Source organism: Maylandia zebra, linkage group LG5 (genome assembly GCF_041146795.1).
Source record: "Maylandia zebra isolate NMK-2024a linkage group LG5, Mzebra_GT3a, whole genome shotgun sequence".
Taxonomy (NCBI): domain Eukaryota; kingdom Metazoa; phylum Chordata; class Actinopteri; order Cichliformes; family Cichlidae; genus Maylandia; species Maylandia zebra.
This window is the reverse complement of record NC_135171.1, coordinates 18,323,761-18,344,048: the sequence shown is the minus strand read 5'-3', so window position 1 is coordinate 18,344,048 and position 20,288 is coordinate 18,323,761. Positions and strand designations below refer to the sequence as shown.

The following is a 20,288-nucleotide window of genomic DNA, read 5'->3' as shown; positions in this document are numbered from 1 at the left end:
CAGTCTATGGAGTTTCCTAAAGATGACAATGAGGTCACAGAACTATCAAGAACAACTGAGCTTGTTAGGTAAAGCCATGGAAGGGCAAGGATCCAAAGGAGACACCTGGACAGGGACTTGAACCCTGGACCCTCAGATTAAAAGTCTGATGCTCTTCCATCTGAGCTACCCAGGTAACAAGAGTCACGTGTTTGTCCTCTGGGACACATATTGTCTTTCTTTTCTGTAAAAACGTGATCTCTTATCCTCTCATTTTACTGTAGGTACTGGTGAGGATTTGCAGTTAGATATTATTAAATGGTCATTTCAGACAAGAGCCAAGGGAAGGATTTGATTCTAGGGGAAACATCGCTAGGCTGTATTATGACGTGTGATCACCCAACCTACCAAGCCCTAGGTAAGTCAATGGTATAATGGGTGAGGCCTGGGAGCTTCTGAAGGAGGACCTTCTTCAAATTCCACCTCCACTTGATGGAGGTTTGCAAGCTGCACCATCTGTGTTTGTTTTCTCATTTGATGGCAATGATCCACGTAGTTGTAGGCCGTATAATGAAGTCCTACCAACAAACCTACCAAGCCCTAGATGGTGACCAAAATAGCTTTGCCGAAACCCAGGATCGAACTAGGGTCCTTTAGATCTTCAGTCTAACGCTCTCCCAGCTGAGCTATTTCGGCACGTTTTGCAATGGAAAGTGCTCAAAAATTGCATTCTAATCACCAGTCAGGTCTACAGCTGGCCAAACTGCACTACAGCTGCCATTCTGAGACACTGGATCAATGTGAAGTGAACTTTTAAGCTTTGGATTTAACAGTGAACTGTGATGAACTTTGCTCTCTTAAATGTTGTCCCACCCAAAGTAAGACAGAAAAAAAGTGAAAGTGTAACGTGTCGAGAAACCCAGGGCGGATTTGGTGAGATTGGCATGTCTTAGACACCGGGTTTCGCAAAGGAGCTGAGCTGAGAACCAACTGGCGGTGAGTTGGACCGAGGGGCAGGAAAAGATTCTTTACAGAGCTTGTACGGTGGGATTATCTGAAAGAGGCCTCTGTCCCTGATATCCACAAATCCCATATCGTCATCCCACCTGCAGTCTATGGACTTTGCTAAAGATGACAATGAGGTCACAGAACTATCAAGAACAACTGAGCTTGTTAGGTAAAGCCATGGAAGGGCAAGGATCCAAAGGAGACACCTGGACAGGGACTTGAACCCTGGACCCTCAGATTAAAAGTCTGATGCTCTTCCATCTGAGCTACCCAGGTAACAAGAGTCACGTGTTTGTCCTCTGGGACACATATTGTCTTTCTTTTCTGTAAAAACGTGATCTCTTATCCTCTCATTTTACTGTAGGTACTGGTGAGGATTTGCAGTTAGATATTATTAAATGGTCATTTCAGACAAGAGCCAAGGGAAGGATTTGATTCTAGGGGAAACATCGCTAGGCTGTATTATAACGTGTGATCACCCAACCTACAAAGCCCTAGGTAAGTCAATGGTATAATGGGTGAGGCCTGGGAGCTTCTGAAGGAGGACCTTCTTCAAATTCCACCTCCACTTGATGGACGTTTGCAAGCTGCACCATCTGTGTTTGTTTTCTCATTTGATGGCAATGATCCACGTAGTTGTAGGCCGTATAATGAAGTCCTACCAACAAACCTACCAAGCCCTAGATGGTGACCAAAAGAGCTTTGCCGAAACCCAGGATCGAACTAGGGTCCTTTAGATCTTCAGTCTAACGCTCTCCCAGCTGAGCTATTTCGGCACGTTTTGCAATGGAAAGTGCTCAAAAATTGCATTCTAATCACCAGTCAGGTCTACAGCTGGCCAAACTGCACTACAGCTGCCATTCTGAGACACTGGATCAATGTGAAGTGAACTTTTAAGCTTTGGATTTAACAGTGAACTGTGATGAACTTTGCTCTCTTAAATGTTGTCCCACCCAAAGTAAGACAGAAAAAAAGTGAAAGTGTAACGTGTCGAGAAACCCAGGGCGGATTTGGTGAGATTGGCATGTCTTAGACACCGGGTTTCGCAAAGGAGCTGAGCTGAGAACCAACTGGCGGTGAGTTGGACCGAGGGGAAGGAAAAGATTCTTTACAGAGCTTGTACGGTGGGATTATCTGAAAGAGGCCTCTGTCCCTGATATCCACAAATCCCATATCGTCATCCCACCTGCAGTCTATGGACTTTGCTAAAGATGACAATGAGGTCACAGAACTATCAAGAACAACTGAGCTTGTTAGGTAAAGCCATGGAAGGGCAAGGATCCAAAGGAGACACCTGGACAGGGACTTGAACCCTGGACCCTCAGATTAAAAGTCTGATGCTCTTCCATCTGAGCTAACCAGGTAACAAGAGTCAAGTGTTTGTCCTCTGGGACACATATTGTCTTTCTTTTCTGTAAAAACGTGATCTCTTATCCTCTCATTTTACTGTAGGTACTGGTAAGGATTTGCAGTTAGATATTATTAAATGGTCATTTCAGACAAGGGCCAAGGGAAGGATTTGATTCTAGGGGAAACATCGCTAGGCTGTATTATGACGTGTGATCACCCAACCTACAAAGCCCTAGGTAAGTCAATGGTATAATGGGTGAGGCCTGGGAGCTTCTGAAGGAGGACCTTCTTCAAATTCCACCTCCACTTGATGGACGTTTGCAAGCTGCACCATCTGTGTTTGTTTTCTCATTTGATGGCAATGATCCACGTAGTTGTAGGCCGTATAATGAAGTCCTACCAACAAAACTACCAAGCCCTAGATGGTGACCAAAATAGCTTTGCCGAAACCCAGGATCGAACTAGGGTCCTTTAGATCTTCAGTCTAACGCTCTCCCAGCTGAGCTATTTCGGCACGTTTTGCAATGGAAAGTGCTCAAAAATTGCATTCTAATCACCAGTCAGGTCTACAGCTGGCCAAACTGCACTACAGCTGCCATTCTGAGACACTGGATCAATGTGAAGTGAACTTTTAAGCTTTGGATTTAACAGTGAACTGTGATGAACTTTGCTCTCTTAAATGTTGTCCCACCCAAAGTAAGACAGAAAAAAAGTGAAAGTGTAACGTGTCGAGAAACCCAGGGCGGATTTGGTGAGATTGGCATGTCTTAGACACCGGGTTTCGCAAAGGAGCTGAGCTGAGAACCAACTGGCGGTGAGTTGGACCGAGGGGAAGGAAAAGATTCTTTACAGAGCTTGTACGGTGGGATTATCTGAAAGAGGCCTCTGTCCCTGATATCCACAAATCCCATATCGTCATCCCACCTGCAGTCTATGGACTTTGCTAAAGATGACAATGAGGTCACAGAACTATCAAGAACAACTGAGCTTGTTAGGTAAAGCCATGGAAGGGCAAGGATCCAAAGGAGACACCTGGACAGGGACTTGAACCCTGGACCCTCAGATTAAAAGTCTGATGCTCTTCCATCTGAGCTACCCAGGTAACAAGAGTCACGTGTTTGTCCTCTGGGACACATATTGTCTTTCTTTTCTGTAAAAACGTGATCTCTTATCCTCTCATTTTACTGTAGGTACTGGTGAGGATTTGCAGTTAGATATTATTAAATGGTCATTTCAGACAAGAGCCAAGGGAAGGATTTGATTCTAGGGGAAACATCGCTAGGCTGTATTATAACGTGTGATCACCCAACCTACAAAGCCCTAGGTAAGTCAATGGTATAATGGGTGAGGCCTGGGAGCTTCTGAAGGAGGACCTTCTTCAAATTCCACCTCCACTTGATGGACGTTTGCAAGCTGCACCATCTGTGTTTGTTTTCTCATTTGATGGCAATGATCCACGTAGTTGTAGGCCGTATAATGAAGTCCTACCAACAAACCTACCGAGCCCTAGATGGTGACCAAAAGAGCTTTGCCGAAACCCAGGATCGAACTAGGGTCCTTTAGATCTTCAGTCTAACGCTCTCCCAGCTGAGCTATTTCGGCACGTTTTGCAATGGAAAGTGCTCAAAAATTGCATTCTAATCACCAGTCAGGTCTACAGCTGGCCAAACTGCACTACAGCTGCCATTCTGAGACACTGGATCAATGTGAAGTGAACTTTTAAGCTTTGGATTTAACAGTGAACTGTGATGAACTTTGCTCTCTTAAATGTTGTCCCACCCAAAGTAAGACAGAAAAAAAGTGAAAGTGTAACGTGTCGAGAAACCCAGGGCGGATTTGGTGAGATTGGCATGTCTTAGACACCGGGTTTCGCAAAGGAGCTGAGCTGAGAACCAACTGGCGGTGAGTTGGACCGAGGGGCAGGAAAAGATTCTTTACAGAGCTTGTACGGTGGGATTATCTGAAAGAGGCCTCTGTCCCTGATATCCACAAATCCCATATCGTCATCCCACCTGCAGTCTATGGACTTTGCTAAAGATGACAATGAGGTCACAGAACTATCAAGAACAACTGAGCTTGTTAGGTAAAGCCATGGAAGGGCAAGGATCCAAAGGAGACACCTGGACAGGGACTTGAACCCTGGACCCTCAGATTAAAAGTCTGATGCTCTTCCATCTGAGCTACCCAGGTAACAAGAGTCACGTGTTTGTCCTCTGGGACACATATTGTCTTTCTTTTCTGTAAAAACGTGATCTCTTATCCTCTCATTTTACTGTAGGTACTGGTGAGGATTTGCAGTTAGATATTATTAAATGGTCATTTCAGACAAGAGCCAAGGGAAGGATTTGATTCTAGGGGAAACATCGCTAGGCTGTATTATGACGTGTGATCACCCAACCTACAAAGCCCTAGGTAAGTCAATGGTATAATGGGTGAGGCCTGGGAGCTTCTGAAGGAGGACCTTCTTCAAATTCCACCTCCACTTGATGGACGTTTGCAAGCTGCACCATCTGTGTTTGTTTTCTCATTTGATGGCAATGATCCACGTAGTTGTAGGCCGTATAATGAAGTCCTACCAACAAACCTACCAAGCCCTAGATGGTGACCAAAATAGCTTTGCCGAAACCCAGGATCGAACTAGGGTCCTTTAGATCTTCAGTCTAACGCTCTCCCAGCTGAGCTATTTCGGCACGTTTTGCAATGGAAAGTGCTCAAAAATTGCATTCTAATCACCAGTCAGGTCTACAGCTGGCCAAACTGCACTACAGCTGCCATTCTGAGACACTGGATCAATGTGAAGTGAACTTTTAAGCTTTGGATTTAACAGTGAACTGTGATGAACTTTGCTCTCTTAAATGTTGTCCCACCCAAAGTAAGACAGAAAAAAAGTGAAAGTGTAACGTGTCGAGAAACCCAGGGCGGATTTGGTGAGATTGGCATGTCTTAGACACCGGGTTTCGCAAAGGAGCTGAGCTGAGAACCAACTGGCGGTGAGTAGGACCGAGGGGCAGGAAAAGATTCTTTACAGAGCTTGTACGGTGGGATTATCTGAAAGAGGCCTCTGTCCCTGATATCCACAAATCCCATATCGTCATCCCACCTGCAGTCTATGGACTTTGCTAAAGATGACAATGAGGTCACAGAACTATCAAGAACAACTGAGCTTGTTAGGTAAAGCCATGGAAGGGCAAGGATCCAAAGGAGACACCTGGACAGGGACTTGAACCCTGGACCCTCAGATTAAAAGTCTGATGCTCTTCCATCTGAGCTACCCAGGTAACAAGAGTCACGTGTTTGTCCTCTGGGACACATATTGTCTTTCTTTTCTGTAAAAACGTGATCTCTTATCCTCTCATTTTACTGTAGGTACTGGTGAGGATTTGCAGTTAGATATTATTAAATGGTCATTTCAGACAAGAGCCAAGGGAAGGATTTGATTCTAGGGGAAACATCGCTAGGCTGTATTATGACGTGTGATCACCCAACCTACAAAGCCCTAGGTAAGTCAATGGTATAATGGGTGAGGCCTGGGAGCTTCTGAAGGAGGACCTTCTTCAAATTCCACCTCCACTTGATGGACGTTTGCAAGCTGCACCATCTGTGTTTGTTTTCTCATTTGATGGCAATGATCCACGTAGTTGTAGGCCGTATAATGAAGTCCTACCAACAAACCTACCAAGCCCTAGATGGTGACCAAAAAAGCTTTGCCGAAACCCAGGATCGAACTAGGGTCCTTTAGATCTTCAGTCTAACGCTCTCCCAGCTGAGCTATTTCGACACGTTTTGCAATGGAAAGTGCTCAAAAATTGCATTCTAATCACCAGTCAGGTCTACAGCTGGCCAAACTGCACTACAGCTGCCATTCTGAGACACTGGATCAATGTGAAGTGAACTTTTAAGCTTTAGATTTAACAGTGAACTGTGATGAACTTTGCTCTCTTAAAGAGCAAAGTTGCTCTCTTAAAGTAAGACAGAAAAAAAGTGAAAGTGTAACGTGTCGAGAAACCCAGGGCGGATTTGGTGAGATTGGCATGTCTTAGACACCGGGTTTCGCAAAGGAGCTGAGCTGAGAACCAACTGGCGGTGAGTTGGACCGAGGGGCAGGAAAAGATTCTTTACAGAGCTTGTACGGTGGGATTATCTGAAAGAGGCCTCTGTCCCTGATATCCACAAATCCCATATCGTCATCCCACCTGCAGTCTATGGACTTTGCTAAAGATGACAATGAGGTCACAGAACTATCAAGAACAACTGAGCTTGTTAGGTAAAGCCATGGAAGGGCAAGGATCCAAAGGAGACACCTGGACAGGGACTTGAACCCTGGACCCTCAGATTAAAAGTCTGATGCTCTTCCATCTGAGCTACCCAGGTAACAAGAGTCACGTGTTTGTCCTCTGGGACACATATTGTCTTTCTTTTCTGTAAAAACGTGATCTCTTATCCTCTCATTTTACTGTAGGTACTGGTGAGGATTTGCAGTTAGATATTATTAAATGGTCATTTCAGACAAGAGCCAAGGGAAGGATTTGATTCTAGGGGAAACATCGCTAGGCTGTATTATGACGTGTGATCACCCAACCTACAAAGCCCTAGGTAAGTCAATGGTATAATGGGTGAGGCCTGGGAGCTTCTGAAGGAGGACCTTCTTCAAATTCCACCTCCACTTGATGGACGTTTGCAAGCTGCACCATCTGTGTTTGTTTTCTCATTTGATGGCAATGATCCACGTAGTTGTAGGCCGTATAATGAAGTCCTACCAACAAACCTACCGAGCCCTAGATGGTGACCAAAAGAGCTTTGCCGAAACCCAGGATCGAACTAGGGTCCTTTAGATCTTCAGTCTAACGCTCTCCCAGCTGAGCTATTTCGGCACGTTTTGCAATGGAAAGTGCTCAAAAATTGCATTCTAATCACCAGTCAGGTCTACAGCTGGCCAAACTGCACTACAGCTGCCATTCTGAGACACTGGATCAATGTGAAGTGAACTTTTAAGCTTTGGATTTAACAGTGAACTGTGATGAACTTTGCTCTCTTAAATGTTGTCCCACCCAAAGTAAGACAGAAAAAAAGTGAAAGTGTAACGTGTCGAGAAACCCAGGGCGGATTTGGTGAGATTGGCATGTCTTAGACACCGGGTTTCGCAAAGGAGCTGAGCTGAGAACCAACTGGCGGTGAGTTGGACCGAGGGGCAGGAAAAGATTCTTTACAGAGCTTGTACGGTGGGATTATCTGAAAGAGGCCTCTGTCCCTGATATCCACAAATCCCATATCGTCATCCCACCTGCAGTCTATGGACTTTGCTAAAGATGACAATGAGGTCACAGAACTATCAAGAACAACTGAGCTTGTTAGGTAAAGCCATGGAAGGGCAAGGATCCAAAGGAGACACCTGGACAGGGACTTGAACCCTGGACCCTCAGATTAAAAGTCTGATGCTCTTCCATCTGAGCTACCCAGGTAACAAGAGTCACGTGTTTGTCCTCTGGGACACATATTGTCTTTCTTTTCTGTAAAAACGTGATCTCTTATCCTCTCATTTTACTGTAGGTACTGGTGAGGATTTGCAGTTAGATATTATTAAATGGTCATTTCAGACAAGAGCCAAGGGAAGGATTTGATTCTAGGGGAAACATCGCTAGGCTGTATTATGACGTGTGATCACCCAACCTACAAAGCCCTAGGTAAGTCAATGGTATAATGGGTGAGGCCTGGGAGCTTCTGAAGGAGGACCTTCTTCAAATTCCACCTCCACTTGATGGACGTTTGCAAGCTGCACCATCTGTGTTTGTTTTCTCATTTGATGGCAATGATCCACGTAGTTGTAGGCCGTATAATGAAGTCCTACCAACAAACCTACCAAGCCCTAGATGGTGACCAAAAGAGCTTTGCCGAAACCCAGGATCGAACTAGGGTCCTTTAGATCTTCAGTCTAACGCTCTCCCAGCTGAGCTATTTCGGCACGTTTTGCAATGGAAAGTGCTCAAAAATTGCATTCTAATCACCAGTCAGGTCTACAGCTGGCCAAACTGCACTACAGCTGCCATTCTGAGACACTGGATCAATGTGAAGTGAACTTTTAAGCTTTGGATTTAACAGTGAACTGTGATGAACTTTGCTCTCTTAAAGAGCAAAGTTGCTCTCTTAAAGTAAGACAGAAAAAAAGTGAAAGTGTAACGTGTCGAGAAACCCAGGGCGGATTTGGTGAGATTGGCATGTCTTAGACACCGGGTTTCGCAAAGGAGCTGAGCTGAGAACCAACTGGTGGTGAGTTGGACCGAGGGGCAGGAAAAGATTCTTTACAGAGCTTGTACGGTGGGATTATCTGAAAGAGGCCTCTGTCCCTGATATCCACAAATCCCATATCGTCATCCCACCTGCAGTCTATGGACTTTGCTAAAGATGACAATGAGGTCACAGAACTATCAAGAACAACTGAGCTTGTTAGGTAAAGCCATGGAAGGGCAAGGATCCAAAGGAGACACCTGGACAGGGACTTGAACCCTGGACCCTCAGATTAAAAGTCTGATGCTCTTCCATCTGAGCTACCCAGGTAACAAGAGTCATGTGTTTGTCCTCTGGGACACATATTGTCTTTCTTTTCTGTAAAAACGTGATCTCTTATCTCTCATTTTACTGTAGGTACTGGTGAGGATTTGCAGTTAGATATTATTAAATGGTCATTTCAGACAAGAGCCAAGGGAAGGATTTGATTCTAGGGGAAACATCGCTAGGCTGTATTATGACGTGTGATCACCCAACCTACAAAGCCCTAGGTAAGTCAATGGTATAATGGGTGAGGCCTGGGAGCTTCTGAAGGAGGACCTTCTTCAAATTCCACCTCCACTTGATGGACGTTTGCAAGCTGCACCATCTGTGTTTGTTTTCTCATTTGATGGCAATGATCCACGTAGTTGTAGGCCGTATAATGAAGTCCTACCAACAAACCTACCAAGCCCTAGATGGTGACCAAAATAGCTTTGCCGAAACCCAGGATCGAACTAGGGTCCTTTAGATCTTCAGTCTAACGCTCTCCCAGCTGAGCTATTTCGGCACGTTTTGCAATGGAAAGTGCTCAAAAATTGCATTCTAATCACCAGTCAGGTCTACAGCTGGCCAAACTGCACTACAGCTGCCATTCTGAGACACTGGATCAATGTGAAGTGAACTTTTAAGCTTTGGATTTAACAGTGAACTGTGATGAACTTTGCTCTCTTAAATGTTGTCCCACCCAAAGTAAGACAGAAAAAAAGTGAAAGTGTAACGTGTCGAGAAACCCAGGGTGGATTTGGTGAGATTGGCATGTCTTAGACACCGGGTTTCGCAAAGGAGCTGAGCTGAGAACCAACTGGCGGTGAGTTGGACCGAGGGGCAGGAAAAGATTCTTTACAGAGCTTGTACGGTGGGATTATCTGAAAGAGGCCTCTGTCCCTGATATCCACAAATCCCATATCGTCATCCCACCTGCAGTCTATGGACTTTGCTAAAGATGACAATGAGGTCACAGAACTATCAAGAACAACTGAGCTTGTTAGGTAAAGCCATGGAAGGGTAAGGATCCAAAGGAGACACCTGGACAGGGACTTGAACCCTGGACCCTCAGATTAAAAGTCTGATGCTCTTCCATCTGAGCTACCCAGGTAACAAGAGTCACGTGTTTGTCCTCTGGGACACATATTGTCTTTCTTTTCTGTAAAAACGTGATCTCTTATCCTCTCATTTTACTGTAGGTACTGGTGAGGATTTGCAGTTAGATATTATTAAATGGTCATTTCAGACAAGAGCCAAGGGAAGGATTTGATTCTAGGGGAAACATCGCTAGGCTGTATTATGACGTGTGATCACCTAACCTACAAAGCCCTAGGTAAGTCAATGGTATAATGGGTGAGGCCTGGGAGCTTCTGAAGGAGGACCTTCTTCAAATTCCACCTCCACTTGATGGACGTTTGCAAGATGCACCATCTATGTTTGTTTTCTCATTTGATGGCAATGATCCACGTAGTTGTAGGCCGTATAATGAAGTCCTACCAACAAACCTACCAAGCCCTAGATGGTGACCAAAAGAGCTTTGCCGAAACCCAGGATCGAACTAGGGTCCTTTAGATCTTCAGTCTAACGCTCTCCCAGCTGAGCTATTTCGGCACGTTTTGCAATGGAAAGTGCTCAAAAATTGCATTCTAATCACCAGTCAGGTCTACAGCTGGCCAAACTGCACTACAGCTGCCATTCTGAGACACTGGATCAATGTGAAGTGAACTTTTAAGCTTTGGATTTAACAGTGAACTGTGATGAACTTTGCTCTCTTAAATGTTGTCCCACCCAAAGTAAGACAGAAAAAAAGTGAAAGTGTAACGTGTCGAGAAACCCAGGGCGGATTTGGTGAGATTGGCATGTCTTAGACACCGGGTTTCGCAAAGGAGCTGAGCTGAGAACCAACTGGCGGTGAGTTGGACCGAGGGGCAGGAAAAGATTCTTTACAGAGCTTGTACGGTGGGATTATCTGAAAGAGGCCTCTGTCCCTGATATCCACAAATCCCATATCGTCATCCCACCTGCAGTCTATGGACTTTGCTAAAGATGACAATGAGGTCACAGAACTATCAAGAACAACTGAGCTTGTTAGGTAAAGCCATGGAAGGGCAAGGATCCAAAGGAGACACCTGGACAGGGACTTGAACCCTGGACCCTCAGATTAAAAGTCTGATGCTCTTCCATCTGAGCTACCCAGGTAACAAGAGTCACGTGTTTGTCCTCTGGGACACATATTGTCTTTCTTTTCTGTAAAAACGTGATCTCTTATCCTCTCATTTTACTGTAGGTACTGGTGAGGATTTGCAGTTAGATATTATTAAATGGTCATTTCAGACAAGAGCCAAGGGAAGGATTTGATTCTAGGGGAAACATCGCTAGGCTGTATTATGACGTGTGATCACCCAACCTACAAAGCCCTAGGTAAGTCAATGGTATAATGGGTGAGGCCTGGGAGCTTCTGAAGGAGGACCTTCTTCAAATTCCACCTCCACTTGATGGATGTTTGCAAGCTGCACCATCTGTGTTTGTTTTCTCATTTGATGGCAATGATCCACGTAGTTGTAGGCCGTATAATGAAGTCCTACCAACAAACCTACCAAGCCCTAGATGGTGACCAAAGTAGCTTTGCCGAAACCCAGGATCGAACTAGGGTCCTTTAGATCTTCAGTCTAACGCTCTCCCAGCTGAGCTATTTCGGCACGTTTTGCAATGGAAAGTGCTCAAAAATTGCATTCTAATCACCAGTCAGGTCTACAGCTGGCCAAACTGCACTACAGCTGCCATTCTGAGACACTGGATCAATGTGAAGTGAACTTTTAAGCTTTGGATTTAACAGTGAACTGTGATGAACTTTGCTCTCTTAAATGTTGTCCCACCCAAAGTAAGACAGAAAAAAAGTGAAAGTGTAACGTGTCGAGAAACCCAGGGCGGATTTGGTGAGATTGGCATGTCTTAGACACCGGGTTTCGCAAAGGAGCTGAGCTGAGAACCAACTGGTGGTGAGTTGGACCGAGGGGCAGGAAAAGATTCTTTACAGAGCTTGTACGGTGGGATTATCTGAAAGAGGCCTCTGTCCCTGATATCCACAAATCCCATATCGTCATCCCACCTGCAGTCTATGGACTTTGCTAAAGATGACAATGAGGTCACAGAACTATCAAGAACAACTGAGCTTGTTAGGTAAAGCCATGGAAGGGCAAGGATCCAAAGGAGACACCTGGACAGGGACTTGAACCCTGGACCCTCAGATTAAAAGTCTGATGCTCTTCCATCTGAGCTACCCAGGCAACAAGAGTCACGTGTTTGTCCTCTGGGACACATATTGTCTTTCTTTTCTGTAAAAACGTGATCTCTTATCCTCTCATTTTACTGTAGGTACTGGTGAGGATTTGCAGTTAGATATTATTAAATGGTCATTTCAGACAAGAGCCAAGGGAAGGATTTGATTCTAGGGGAAACATCGCTAGGCTGTATTATGACGTGTGATCACCCAACCTACAAAGCCCTAGGTAAGTCAATGGTATAATGGGTGAGGCCTGGGAGCTTCTGAAGGAGGACCTTCTTCAAATTCCACCTCCACTTGATGGACGTTTGCAAGCTGCACCATCTGTGTTTGTTTTCTCATTTGATGGCAATGATCCACGTAGTTGTAGGCCGTATAATGAAGTCCTACCAACAAACCTACCAAGCCCTAGATGGTGACCAAAAGAGCTTTGCCGAAACCCAGGATCGAACTAGGGTCCTTTAGATCTTCAGTCTAACGCTCTCCCAGCTGAGCTATTTCGGCACGTTTTGCAATGGAAAGTGCTCAAAAATTGCATTCTAATCACCAGTCAGGTCTACAGCTGGCCAAACTGCACTACAGCTGCCATTCTGAGACACTGGATCAATGTGAAGTGAACTTTTAAGCTTTGGATTTAACAGTGAACTGTGATTAACTTTGCTCTCTTAAATGTTGTCCCACCCAAAGTAAGACAGAAAAAAAGTGAAAGTGTAACGTGTCGAGAAAGCCAGGGCGGATTTGGTGAGATTGGCATGTCTTAGACACCGGGTTTCGCAAAGGAGCTGAGCTGAGAACCAACTGGCGGTGAGTTGGACCGAGGGGCAGGAAAAGATTCTTTACAGAGCTTGTACGGTGGGATTATCTGAAAGAGGCCTCTGTCCCTGATATCCACAAATCCCATATCGTCATCCCACCTGCAGTCTATGGACTTTGCTAAAGATGACAATGAGGTCACAGAACTATCAAGAACAACTGAGCTTGTTAGGTAAAGCCATGGAAGGGCAAGGATCCAAAGGAGACACCTGGACAGGGACTTGAACCCTGGACCCTCAGATTAAAAGTCTGATGCTCTTCCATCTGAGCTACCCAGGTAACAAGAGTCACGTGTTTGTCCTCTGGGACACATATTGTCTTTCTTTTCTGTAAAAACGTGATCTCTTATCCTCTCATTTTACTGTAGGTACTGGTGAGGATTTGCAGTTAGATATTATTAAATGGTCATTTCAGACAAGAGCCAAGGGAAGGATTTGATTCTAGGGGAAACATCGCTAGGCTGTATTATGACGTGTGATCACCCAACCTACAAAGCCCTAGGTAAGTCAATGGTATAATGGGTGAGGCCTGGGAGCTTCTGAAGGAGGACCTTCTTCAAATTCCACCTCCACTTGATGGACGTTTGCAAGCTGCACCATCTGTGTTTGTTTTCTCATTTGATGGCAATGATCCACGTAGTTGTAGGCCGTATAATGAAGTCCTACCAACAAACCTACCAAGCCCTAGATGGTGACCAAAAGAGCTTTGCCGAAACCCAGGATCGAACTAGGGTCCTTTAGATCTTCAGTCTAACGCTCTCCCAGCTGAGCTATTTCGGCACGTTTTGCAATGGAAAGTGCTCAAAAATTGCATTCTAATCACCAGTCAGGTCTACAGCTGGCCAAACTGCACTACAGCTGCCATTCTGAGACACTGGATCAATGTGAAGTGAACTTTTAAGCTTTGGATTTAACAGTGAACTGTGATGAACTTTGCTCTCTTAAATGTTGTCCCACCCAAAGTAAGACAGAAAAAAAGTGAAAGTGTAACGTGTCGAGAAACCCAGGGCGGATTTGGTGAGATTGGCATGTCTTAGACACCGGGTTTCGCAAAGGAGCTGAGCTGAGAACCAACTGGCGGTGAGTTGGACCGAGGGGCAGGAAAAGATTCTTTACAGAGCTTGTACGGTGGGATTATCTGAAAGAGGCCTCTGTCCCTGATATCCACAAATCCCATATCGTCATCCCACCTGCAGTCTATGGACTTTGCTAAAGATGACAATGAGGTCACAGAACTATCAAGAACAACTGAGCTTGTTAGGTAAAGCCATGGAAGGGCAAGGATCCAAAGGAGACACCTGGACAGGGACTTGAACCCTGGACCCTCAGATTAAAAGTCTGATGCTCTTCCATCTGAGCTACCCAGGTAACAAGAGTCACGTGTTTGTCCTCTGGGACACATATTGTCTTTCTTTTCTGTAAAAACGTGATCTCTTATCCTCTCATTTTACTGTAGGTACTGGTGAGGATTTGCAGTTAGATATTATTAAATGGTCATTTCAGACAAGAGCCAAGGGAAGGATTTGATTCTAGGGGAAACATCGCTAGGCTGTATTATGACGTGTGATCACCCAACCTACAAAGCCCTAGGTAAGTCAATGGTATAATGGGTGAGGCCTGGGAGCTTCTGAAGGAGGACCTTCTTCAAATTCCACCTCCACTTGATGGACGTTTGCAAGCTGCACCATCTGTGTTTGTTTTCTCATTTGATGGCAATGATCCACGTAGTTGTAGGCCGTATAATGAAGTCCTACCAACAAACCTACCAAGCCCTAGATGGTGACCAAAAGAGCTTTGCCGAAACCCAGGATCGAACTAGGGTCCTTTAGATCTTCAGTCTAACGCTCTCCCAGCTGAGCTATTTCGGCACGTTTTGCAATGGAAAGTGCTCAAAAATTGCATTCTAATGACCAGTCAGGTCTACAGCTGGCCAAACTGCACTACAGCTGCCATTCTGAGACACTGGATCAATGTGAAGTGAACTTTTAAGCTTTGGATTTAACAGTGAACTGTGATGAACTTTGCTCTCTTAAATGTTGTCCCACCCAAAGTAAGACAGAAAAAAAGTGAAAGTGTAACGTGTCGAGAAACCCAGGGCGGATTTGGTGAGATTGGCATGTCTTAGACACCGGGTTTCGCAAAGGAGCTGAGCTGAGAACCAACTGGCGGTGAGTTGGACCGAGGGGAAGGAAAAGATTCTTTACAGAGCTTGTACGGTGGGATTATCTGAAAGAGGCCTCTGTCCCTGATATCCACAAATCCCATATCGTCATCCCACCTGCAGTCTATGGACTTTGCTAAAGATGACAATGAGGTCACAGAACTATCAAGAACAACTGAGCTTGTTAGGTAAAGCCATGGAAGGGTAAGGATCCAAAGGAGACACCTGGACAGGGACTTGAACCCTGGACCCTCAGATTAAAAGTCTGATGCTCTTCCATCTGAGCTACCCAGGTAACAAGAGTCACGTGTTTGTCCTCTGGGACACATATTGTCTTTCTTTTCTGTAAAAACGTGATCTCTTATCCTCTCATTTTACTGTAGGTACTGGTGAGGATTTGCAGTTAGATATTATTAAATGGTCATTTCAGACAAGAGCCAAGGGAAGGATTTGATTCTAGGGGAAACATCGCTAGGCTGTATTATGACGTGTGATCACCCAACCTACCAAGCCCTAGGTAAGTCAATGGTATAATGGGTGAGGCCTGGGAGCTTCTGAAGGAGGACCTTCTTCAAATTCCACCTCCACTTGATGGACGTTTGCAAGCTGCACCATCTGTGTTTGTTTTCTCATTTGATGGCAATGATCCACGTAGTTGTAGGCCGTATAATGAAGTCCTACCAACAAACCTACCAAGCCCTAGATGGTGACCAAAATAGCTTTGCCGAAACCCAGGATCGAACTAGGGTCCTTTAGATCTTCAGTCTAACGCTCTCCCAGCTGAGCTATTTCGGCACGTTTTGCAATGGAAAGTGCTCAAAAATTGCATTCTAATCACCAGTCAGGTCTACAGCTGGCCAAACTGCACTACAGCTGCCATTCTGAGACACTGGATCAATGTGAAGTGAACTTTTAAGCTTTGGATTTAACAGTGAACTGTGATGAACTTTGCTCTCTTAAATGTTGTCCCACCCAAAGTAAGACAGAAAAAAAGTGAAAGTGTAACGTGTCGAGAAACCCAGGGCGGATTTGGTGAGATTGGCATGTCTTAGACACCGGGTTTCGCAAAGGAGCTGAGCTGAGAACCAACTGGCGGTGAGTTGGACCGAGGGGCAGGAAAAGATTCTTTACAGAGCTTGTACGGTGGGATTATCTGAAAGAGGCCTCTGTCCCTGATATCCACAAATCCCATATCGTCATCCCACCTGCAGTCTATGGACTTTGCTAAAGATGACAATGAGGTCACAGAACTATCAAGAACAACTGAGCTTGTTAGGTAAAGCCATGGAAGGGCAAGGATCCAAAGGAGACACCTGGACAGGGACTTGAACCCTGGACCCTCAGATTAAAAGTCTGATGCTCTTCCATCTGAGCTACCCAGGTAACAAGAGTCACGTGTTTGTCCTCTGGGACACATATTGTCTTTCTTTTCTGTAAAAACGTGATCTCTTATCCTCTCATTTTACTGTAGGTACTGGTGAGGATTTGCAGTTAGATATTATTAAATGGTCATTTCAGACAAGAGCCAAGGGAAGGATTTGATTCTAGGGGAAACATCGCTAGGCTGTATTATGACGTGTGATCACCCAACCTACAAAGCCCTAGGTAAGTCAATGGTATAATGGGTGAGGCCTGGGAGCTTCTGAAGGAGGACCTTCTTCAAATTCCACCTCCACTTGATGGACGTTTGCAAGCTGCACCATCTGTGTTTGTTTTCTCATTTGATGGCAATGATCCACGTAGTTGTAGGCCGTATAATGAAGTCCTACCAACAAACCTACCAAGCCCTAGATGGTGACCAAAAGAGCTTTGCCGAAACCCAGGATCGAACTAGGGTCCTTTAGATCTTCAGTCTAACGCTCTCCCAGCTGAGCTATTTCGGCACGTTTTGCAATGGAAAGTGCTCAAAAATTGCATTCTAATGACCAGTCAGGTCTACAGCTGGCCAAACTGCACTACAGCTGCCATTCTGAGACACTGGATCAATGTGAAGTGAACTTTTAAGCTTTGGATTTAACAGTGAACTGTGATGAACTTTGCTCTCTTAAATGTTGTCCCACCCAAAGTAAGACAGAAAAAAAGTGAAAGTGTAACGTGTCGAGAAACCCAGGGCGGATTTGGTGAGATTGGCATGTCTTAGACACCGGGTTTCGCAAAGGAGCTGAGCTGAGAACCAACTGGCGGTGAGTTGGACCGAGGGGAAGGAAAAGATTCTTTACAGAGCTTGTACGGTGGGATTATCTGAAAGAGGCCTCTGTCCCTGATATCCACAAATCCCATATCGTCATCCCACCTGCAGTCTATGGACTTTGCTAAAGATGACAATGAGGTCACAGAACTATCAAGAACAACTGAGCTTGTTAGGTAAAGCCATGGAAGGGTAAGGATCCAAAGGAGACACCTGGACAGGGACTTGAACCCTGGACCCTCAGATTAAAAGTCTGATGCTCTTCCATCTGAGCTACTCAGGTAACAAGAGTCACGTGTTTGTCCTCTGGGACACATATTGTCTTTCTTTTCTGTAAAAACGTGATCTCTTATCCTCTCATTTTACTGTAGGTACTGGTGAGGATTTGCAGTTAGATATTATTAAATGGTCATTTCAGACAAGAGCCAAGGGAAGGATTTGATTCTAGGGGAAACATCGCTAGGCTGTATTATGACGTGTGATCACCCAACCTACAAAGCCCTAGGTAAGTCAATGGTATAATGGGTGAGGCCTGTGAGCTTCTGAAGGAGGACCTTCTTCAAATTCCACCTCCACTTGATGGACGTTTGCAAGCTGCACCATCTGTGTTTGTTTTCTCATTTGATGGCAATGATCCACGTAGTTGTAGGCCGTATAATGAAGTCCTACCAACAAACCTACCAAGCCCTAGATGGTGACCAAAAGTGCTTTGCCGAAACCCAGGATCGAACTAGGGTCCTTTAGATCTTCAGTCTAACGCTCTCCCAGCTGAGCTATTTCGGCACGTTTTGCAATGGAAAGTGCTCAAAAATTGCATTCTAATCACCAGTCAGGTCTACAGCTGGCCAAACTGCACTACAGCTGCCATTCTGAGACACTGGATCAATGTGAAGTGAACTTTTAAGCTTTGGATTTAACAGTGAACTGTGATGAACTTTGCTCTCTTAAATGTTGTCCCACCCAAAGTAAGACAGAAAAAAAGTGAAAGTGTAACGTGTCAAGAAACCCAGGGCGGATTTGGTGAGATTGGCATGTCTTAGACACCGGGTTTCGCAAAGGAGCTGAGCTGAGAACCAACTGGCGGTGAGTTGGACCGAGGGGCAGGAAAAGATTCTTTACAGAGCTTGTACGGTGGGATTATCTGAAAGAGGCCTCTGTCCCTGATATCCACAAATCCCATATCGTCATCCCACCTGCAGTCTATGGACTTTGCTAAAGATGACAATGAGGTCACAGAACTATCAAGAACAACTGAGCTTGTTAGGTAAAGCCATGGAAGGGTAAGGATCCAAAGGAGACACCTGGACAGGGACTTGAACCCTGGACCCTCAGATTAAAAGTCTGATGCTCTTCCATCTGAGCTACCCAGGTAACAAGAGTCACGTGTTTGTCCTCTGGGACACATATTGTCTTTCTTTTCTGTAAAAACGTGATCTCTTATCCTCTCATTTTACTGTAGGTACTGGTGAGGATTTGCAGTTAGATATTATTAAATGGTCATTTCAGACAAGAGCCAAGGGAAGGATTTGATTCTAGGGGAAACATCGCTAGGCTGTATTATGACGTGTGATCACCCAACCTACCAAGCCCTAGGTAAGTCAATGGTATAATGGGTGAGGCCTGGGAGCTTCTGAAGGAGGACCTTCTTCAAATTCCACCTCCACTTGATGGACGTTTGCAAGCTGCACCATCTGTGTTTGTTTTCTCATTTGATGGCAATGATCCACGTAGTTGTAGGCCGTATAATGAAGTCCTACCAACAAACCTACCAAGCCCTAGATGGTGACCAAAATAGCTTTGCCGAAACCCAGGATCGAACTAGGGTCCTTTAGATCTTCAGTCTAACGCTCTCCCAGCTGAGCTATTTCGGCACGTTTTGCAATGGAAAGTGCTCAAAAATTGCATTCTAATCACCAGTCAGGTCTACAGCTGGCCAAACTGCACTACAGCTGCCATTCTGAGACACTGGATCAATGTGAAGTGAACTTTTAAGCTTTGGATTTAACAGTGAACTGTGATGAACTTTGCTCTCTTAAATGTTGTCCCACCCAAAGTAAGACAGAAAAAAAGTGAAAGTGTAACGTGTCGAGAAAGCCAGGGCGGATTTGGTGAGATTGGCATGTCTTAGACACCGGGTTTCGCAAAGGAGCTGAGCTGAGAACCAACTGGCGGTGAGTTGGACCGAGGGGCAGGAAAAGATTCTTTACAGAGCTTGTACGGTGGGATTATCTGAAAGAGGCCTCTGTCCCTGATATCCACAAATCCCATATCGTCATCCCACCTGCAGTCTATGGACTTTGCTAAAGATGACAATGAGGTCACAGAACTATCAAGAACAACTGAGCTTGTTAGGTAAAGCCATGGAAGGGCAAGGATCCAAAGGAGACACCTGGACAGGGACTTGAACCCTGGACCCTCAGATTAAAAGTCTGATGCTCTTCCATCTGAGCTACCCAGGTAACAAGAGTCACGTGTTTGTCCTCTGGGACACATATTGTCTTTCTTTTCTGTAAAAACGTGATCTCTTATCCTCTCATTTTACTGTAGGTACTGGTGAGGATTTGCAGTTAGATATTATTAAATGGTCATTTCAGACAAGAGCCAAGGGAAGGATTTGATTCTAGGGGAAACATCGCTAGGCTGTATTATGACGTGTGATCACCCAACCTACAAAGCCCTAGGTAAGTCAATGGTATAATGGGTGAGGCCTGGGAGCTTCTGAAGGAGGACCTTCTTCAAATTCCACCTCCACTTGATGGACGTTTGCAAGCTGCACCATCTGTGTTTGTTTTCTCATTTGATGGCAATGATCCACGTAGTTGTAGGCCGTATAATGAAGTCCTACCAACAAACCTACCAAGCCCTAGATGGTGACCAAAAGAGCTTTGCCGAAACCCAGGATCGAACTAGGGTCCTTTAGATCTTCAGTCTAACGCTCTCCCAGCTGAGCTATTTCGGCACGTTTTGCAATGGAAAGTG

At 45.1% G+C, this 20,288-nt stretch overlaps 36 non-coding genes across 36 annotated transcripts; all 36 read right to left on the bottom strand.

Moving 5' to 3' along the window:
- Nucleotides 1-102: 102 nt before the first annotated feature.
- Nucleotides 103-175, bottom strand: trnak-uuu (transfer RNA lysine (anticodon UUU)). The gene has a single exon. It is a non-coding gene; the product is annotated as a tRNA-Lys (tRNA).
- Nucleotides 176-602: 427 nt separating this feature from the next.
- Nucleotides 603-675, bottom strand: trnaf-gaa (transfer RNA phenylalanine (anticodon GAA)). The gene has a single exon. It is a non-coding gene; the product is annotated as a tRNA-Phe (tRNA).
- A 515-nt stretch (nt 676-1,190) lies between these two features.
- trnak-uuu (transfer RNA lysine (anticodon UUU)) lies at nt 1,191-1,263 on the bottom strand. The gene has a single exon. It is a non-coding gene; the product is annotated as a tRNA-Lys (tRNA).
- Nucleotides 1,264-1,690: 427 nt separating this feature from the next.
- On the bottom strand, nt 1,691-1,763 carry trnaf-gaa (transfer RNA phenylalanine (anticodon GAA)). The gene has a single exon. It is a non-coding gene; the product is annotated as a tRNA-Phe (tRNA).
- A 1,015-nt stretch (nt 1,764-2,778) lies between these two features.
- Nucleotides 2,779-2,851, bottom strand: trnaf-gaa (transfer RNA phenylalanine (anticodon GAA)). Its single transcript has one exon. It is a non-coding gene; the product is annotated as a tRNA-Phe (tRNA).
- A 515-nt stretch (nt 2,852-3,366) lies between these two features.
- On the bottom strand, nt 3,367-3,439 carry trnak-uuu (transfer RNA lysine (anticodon UUU)). Its single transcript has one exon. It is a non-coding gene; the product is annotated as a tRNA-Lys (tRNA).
- Nucleotides 3,440-3,866: 427 nt separating this feature from the next.
- Nucleotides 3,867-3,939, bottom strand: trnaf-gaa (transfer RNA phenylalanine (anticodon GAA)). The gene has a single exon. It is a non-coding gene; the product is annotated as a tRNA-Phe (tRNA).
- Nucleotides 3,940-4,454: 515 nt separating this feature from the next.
- Nucleotides 4,455-4,527, bottom strand: trnak-uuu (transfer RNA lysine (anticodon UUU)). Its single transcript has one exon. It is a non-coding gene; the product is annotated as a tRNA-Lys (tRNA).
- A 427-nt stretch (nt 4,528-4,954) lies between these two features.
- On the bottom strand, nt 4,955-5,027 carry trnaf-gaa (transfer RNA phenylalanine (anticodon GAA)). The gene has a single exon. It is a non-coding gene; the product is annotated as a tRNA-Phe (tRNA).
- A 515-nt stretch (nt 5,028-5,542) lies between these two features.
- On the bottom strand, nt 5,543-5,615 carry trnak-uuu (transfer RNA lysine (anticodon UUU)). The gene has a single exon. It is a non-coding gene; the product is annotated as a tRNA-Lys (tRNA).
- Nucleotides 5,616-6,042: 427 nt separating this feature from the next.
- Nucleotides 6,043-6,115, bottom strand: trnaf-gaa (transfer RNA phenylalanine (anticodon GAA)). Its single transcript has one exon. It is a non-coding gene; the product is annotated as a tRNA-Phe (tRNA).
- A 520-nt stretch (nt 6,116-6,635) lies between these two features.
- Nucleotides 6,636-6,708, bottom strand: trnak-uuu (transfer RNA lysine (anticodon UUU)). Its single transcript has one exon. It is a non-coding gene; the product is annotated as a tRNA-Lys (tRNA).
- A 427-nt stretch (nt 6,709-7,135) lies between these two features.
- Nucleotides 7,136-7,208, bottom strand: trnaf-gaa (transfer RNA phenylalanine (anticodon GAA)). Its single transcript has one exon. It is a non-coding gene; the product is annotated as a tRNA-Phe (tRNA).
- A 515-nt stretch (nt 7,209-7,723) lies between these two features.
- trnak-uuu (transfer RNA lysine (anticodon UUU)) lies at nt 7,724-7,796 on the bottom strand. Its single transcript has one exon. It is a non-coding gene; the product is annotated as a tRNA-Lys (tRNA).
- Nucleotides 7,797-8,223: 427 nt separating this feature from the next.
- trnaf-gaa (transfer RNA phenylalanine (anticodon GAA)) lies at nt 8,224-8,296 on the bottom strand. Its single transcript has one exon. It is a non-coding gene; the product is annotated as a tRNA-Phe (tRNA).
- A 520-nt stretch (nt 8,297-8,816) lies between these two features.
- trnak-uuu (transfer RNA lysine (anticodon UUU)) lies at nt 8,817-8,889 on the bottom strand. The gene has a single exon. It is a non-coding gene; the product is annotated as a tRNA-Lys (tRNA).
- A 426-nt stretch (nt 8,890-9,315) lies between these two features.
- trnaf-gaa (transfer RNA phenylalanine (anticodon GAA)) lies at nt 9,316-9,388 on the bottom strand. The gene has a single exon. It is a non-coding gene; the product is annotated as a tRNA-Phe (tRNA).
- Nucleotides 9,389-9,903: 515 nt separating this feature from the next.
- Nucleotides 9,904-9,976, bottom strand: trnak-uuu (transfer RNA lysine (anticodon UUU)). The gene has a single exon. It is a non-coding gene; the product is annotated as a tRNA-Lys (tRNA).
- A 427-nt stretch (nt 9,977-10,403) lies between these two features.
- trnaf-gaa (transfer RNA phenylalanine (anticodon GAA)) lies at nt 10,404-10,476 on the bottom strand. Its single transcript has one exon. It is a non-coding gene; the product is annotated as a tRNA-Phe (tRNA).
- A 515-nt stretch (nt 10,477-10,991) lies between these two features.
- Nucleotides 10,992-11,064, bottom strand: trnak-uuu (transfer RNA lysine (anticodon UUU)). The gene has a single exon. It is a non-coding gene; the product is annotated as a tRNA-Lys (tRNA).
- Nucleotides 11,065-11,491: 427 nt separating this feature from the next.
- Nucleotides 11,492-11,564, bottom strand: trnaf-gaa (transfer RNA phenylalanine (anticodon GAA)). Its single transcript has one exon. It is a non-coding gene; the product is annotated as a tRNA-Phe (tRNA).
- Nucleotides 11,565-12,079: 515 nt separating this feature from the next.
- trnak-uuu (transfer RNA lysine (anticodon UUU)) lies at nt 12,080-12,152 on the bottom strand. The gene has a single exon. It is a non-coding gene; the product is annotated as a tRNA-Lys (tRNA).
- Nucleotides 12,153-12,579: 427 nt separating this feature from the next.
- On the bottom strand, nt 12,580-12,652 carry trnaf-gaa (transfer RNA phenylalanine (anticodon GAA)). The gene has a single exon. It is a non-coding gene; the product is annotated as a tRNA-Phe (tRNA).
- A 515-nt stretch (nt 12,653-13,167) lies between these two features.
- Nucleotides 13,168-13,240, bottom strand: trnak-uuu (transfer RNA lysine (anticodon UUU)). The gene has a single exon. It is a non-coding gene; the product is annotated as a tRNA-Lys (tRNA).
- A 427-nt stretch (nt 13,241-13,667) lies between these two features.
- On the bottom strand, nt 13,668-13,740 carry trnaf-gaa (transfer RNA phenylalanine (anticodon GAA)). Its single transcript has one exon. It is a non-coding gene; the product is annotated as a tRNA-Phe (tRNA).
- A 515-nt stretch (nt 13,741-14,255) lies between these two features.
- On the bottom strand, nt 14,256-14,328 carry trnak-uuu (transfer RNA lysine (anticodon UUU)). Its single transcript has one exon. It is a non-coding gene; the product is annotated as a tRNA-Lys (tRNA).
- Nucleotides 14,329-14,755: 427 nt separating this feature from the next.
- trnaf-gaa (transfer RNA phenylalanine (anticodon GAA)) lies at nt 14,756-14,828 on the bottom strand. The gene has a single exon. It is a non-coding gene; the product is annotated as a tRNA-Phe (tRNA).
- Nucleotides 14,829-15,343: 515 nt separating this feature from the next.
- Nucleotides 15,344-15,416, bottom strand: trnak-uuu (transfer RNA lysine (anticodon UUU)). Its single transcript has one exon. It is a non-coding gene; the product is annotated as a tRNA-Lys (tRNA).
- A 427-nt stretch (nt 15,417-15,843) lies between these two features.
- Nucleotides 15,844-15,916, bottom strand: trnaf-gaa (transfer RNA phenylalanine (anticodon GAA)). The gene has a single exon. It is a non-coding gene; the product is annotated as a tRNA-Phe (tRNA).
- Nucleotides 15,917-16,431: 515 nt separating this feature from the next.
- On the bottom strand, nt 16,432-16,504 carry trnak-uuu (transfer RNA lysine (anticodon UUU)). Its single transcript has one exon. It is a non-coding gene; the product is annotated as a tRNA-Lys (tRNA).
- Nucleotides 16,505-16,931: 427 nt separating this feature from the next.
- On the bottom strand, nt 16,932-17,004 carry trnaf-gaa (transfer RNA phenylalanine (anticodon GAA)). Its single transcript has one exon. It is a non-coding gene; the product is annotated as a tRNA-Phe (tRNA).
- A 1,015-nt stretch (nt 17,005-18,019) lies between these two features.
- trnaf-gaa (transfer RNA phenylalanine (anticodon GAA)) lies at nt 18,020-18,092 on the bottom strand. The gene has a single exon. It is a non-coding gene; the product is annotated as a tRNA-Phe (tRNA).
- Nucleotides 18,093-18,607: 515 nt separating this feature from the next.
- On the bottom strand, nt 18,608-18,680 carry trnak-uuu (transfer RNA lysine (anticodon UUU)). The gene has a single exon. It is a non-coding gene; the product is annotated as a tRNA-Lys (tRNA).
- Nucleotides 18,681-19,107: 427 nt separating this feature from the next.
- trnaf-gaa (transfer RNA phenylalanine (anticodon GAA)) lies at nt 19,108-19,180 on the bottom strand. Its single transcript has one exon. It is a non-coding gene; the product is annotated as a tRNA-Phe (tRNA).
- Nucleotides 19,181-19,695: 515 nt separating this feature from the next.
- On the bottom strand, nt 19,696-19,768 carry trnak-uuu (transfer RNA lysine (anticodon UUU)). The gene has a single exon. It is a non-coding gene; the product is annotated as a tRNA-Lys (tRNA).
- Nucleotides 19,769-20,195: 427 nt separating this feature from the next.
- trnaf-gaa (transfer RNA phenylalanine (anticodon GAA)) lies at nt 20,196-20,268 on the bottom strand. Its single transcript has one exon. It is a non-coding gene; the product is annotated as a tRNA-Phe (tRNA).
- Nucleotides 20,269-20,288: the final 20 nt, after the last annotated feature.